Below are 2670 nucleotides of genomic sequence, written 5' to 3' on the forward strand. Positions count from 1 at the left end.
AGTTTGAATGTGGGGTTTCAACACCAAACTTAGAGTTTGGTTGTGGCCTCCCAACACCAAACTTAGAGTTTGACTGTGGGGGCTCTTCTTGACTCTGATTTGAGAGAAGCTCTTCATGCTTCATCTCTATGGTGACAGAGGGATATCCTTGAGCCTTAAACACAAAGGATTCTCCATTCACTTGAATGATTAGTTCACCTCCATCAACATCTATCACAGCCTTTGCTGTGGCTAGGAAGGGTCTGCCAAGGATGATGGTTTCATCCATGCACTTCCCAGTCTCTAGGACTATGAAATCAGCAGGAATGTAATGGTCTTCAACCTTTACCAAAACATTCTCTACAAGTCCATGAGCTTGTTTTCTTGAGTTGTCTGCCATCTCTAATGAGATTCTTGCAGCTTGTACCTCAAAGATCCCTAGCTTCTCCATTACTGAGAGAGGCATGAGGTTTACACTTGACCCTAAGTCACACAGAGCCTTCTTGAAGGTCATGGTGCCTATGGTACAAGGTATGGAAAACTTCCCAGGGTCTTGTCTCTTTTGAAGTAATTTCTGCCTAGACAAGTCATCCAGTTCTTTGGTGAGCAAAGGAGGTTCATCCTCCCAAGTCTCATTTCCAAATAACTTGTCATTTAGCTTCATGATTGCTCCAAGGTATTTAGCAACTTGCTCTTCAGTGACATACTCATCCTTTTCAGAGGAAGAATACTCATCAGAGCTCATGAAAGGCAGAAGTAATTCCAATGGAATCTCTATGGTCTCATTTTGAGTCCCAGATTCCCATGGTTCCTCATTGGGGAACTCATTGGAGGCTAGTGCACGCCCATTGAGGTCTTCTTCAGTGGCGTTCACTGCCTCTCCATCCTCTCCAAATTCGGCCATATTGATGGCTTTGCACTCTCCTTTTGGATTTTCTTCTGTGTTGCTTGGGAGAGTACTTGGAGGGAGTTCAGTAACTTTCTTGCTCAACTGTCCCACTTGTCCTTCCAAATTCCTAATGGAGGACCTTGTTTCAGTCATGAAACTTTGAGTGGTTTTGATTAGATCAGAGACCATGGTTGCTAAGTCAGAGGGGTTCTGCTTAGGATTCTCTGTCTGTTGCTGAGAAGATGATGGAAAAGGTTTGCCATTGTTAAACCTGTTTCTTCCACCATTATTATTGAAACCTTGTTGAGGTCTCTCTTGATTCTTCCATGAGAGATTTGGGTGATTTCTCCATGAAGAATTATAGGTGTTACCATAGGGTTCTCCTAGGTAATTCACCTCTTCCATTGAAGGGTTCTCAGGATCATAAGCTTCTTCCTCAGATGAAGCCTCCTTAGTACTGCTTGGTGCATTTTGCATTCCAGACAGACTTTGAGAAATCAAATTGACTTGTTGAGTCAATATTTATTCTGAGCCAAAATGGCGTTCAGAGTGTCAATCTCAAGAACTCCTTTCTTCTGACTAGTCCCATTGTTCACAGGATTCCTTTCAGAAGTGTACATGAATTGGTTATTCGCAACCATTTCAATGAGCTCTTGAGCCTCTGTAGGCGTCTTCTTCAGATGAAGAGATCCTCCAGCAGAGCTATCCAAGGACATCTTGGATAGTTCAGAGAGACCATCATAGAAAATACCTATGATGCTCCATTCAGAAAGCATGTCAGAAGGACATCTTCTGATCAATTGTTTGTATCTTTCCCAAGCTTCATAGAGGGATTCTCCATCCTTCTGTCTGAAGGTTTGGACTTCCACTCTAAGCTTACTCCATCTTTGTGGTGGAAAGAACTTTGCCAAGAAGGCATTGACTAGCTTTTCCCAAGAGTCCAGGCTTTCTTTAGGTTGAGAGTCCAACCATATTCTAGCTCTGTCTCTTACAGCAAAAGGGAATAGCATCAGTCTATAGACCTCAGGGTCTACCCCATTAGTCTTGACTGTGTCACAGATTTGCAAGAATTCAGCTAAGAACTGATGAGGATCTTCCATTGGAAGTCCATGGAACTTGCAATTCTGTTGCATTAGAGAAACTAATTGAGGTTTAAGCTCAAAGTTGTTTGTTCCAATGGCAGGGATAGAGATGCTTCTCCCATAGAAATCAGGAGTAGGTGCAGTAAAGTCACCCAGCACCTTCCTTGCATTGTTTGCATTATTGTTATTTTCGGCTGCCATGTCTTCTTCTTCTTTGAAGAATTCGGTCAGGTCCTCTAAAGAGAGTTGTGCTTTGGCTTCTCTTAGCTTTCTCTTCAAGGTCCTTTCGGGTTCAGGGTCAGGTTCAACAAAAATGCCTTTGTCTCTGCTCCTACTCATATGAAAGAGAAGAGAACAAGAAAATGTGGAATCCTCTAAGTCACAGTATAGAGATTCCTTGAGGTGTCAGAGGAAAAGAGAAATAGAAAGAAGAAGGAGAAGAAGAATTCGAACTTTACTTAGATAAGGTTCGAATTGTGCATTGAGAAGGAGTGGTACTCCATAAATAGAAAGATGTGAGAAGGAGGGAAGTAATTTTTCGAAAATTAATTAAAATATTTTGAAAACATTTTTGAAAAACATTAATTGATTTTCGAAAATAAAAGTGGAAAAGAAATCAAGTGATTTTTGAAAAAGGATTTGAAATTAGAAGTTAAAAAGATTTGATTGAGAACTTATTTTGAAAAAGATGTAATTGAGAAGATATGATTGAAAAGTTAT

General features: G+C 40.8%; 1 non-coding gene across 1 annotated transcript; it reads left to right on the plus strand.

Moving 5' to 3' along the window:
• The first annotated feature begins 1638 nt into the window (after positions 1-1638).
• On the plus strand, positions 1639-1746 carry LOC130958272 (small nucleolar RNA R71). The gene has a single exon (XR_009077404.1). It is a non-coding gene; the product is annotated as a small nucleolar RNA R71 (small nucleolar RNA).
• Positions 1747-2670: the final 924 nt, after the last annotated feature.

This window comes from Arachis stenosperma, chromosome 10, assembly GCF_014773155.1.
Source record: "Arachis stenosperma cultivar V10309 chromosome 10, arast.V10309.gnm1.PFL2, whole genome shotgun sequence".
NCBI lineage: Eukaryota > Viridiplantae > Streptophyta > Magnoliopsida > Fabales > Fabaceae > Arachis > Arachis stenosperma.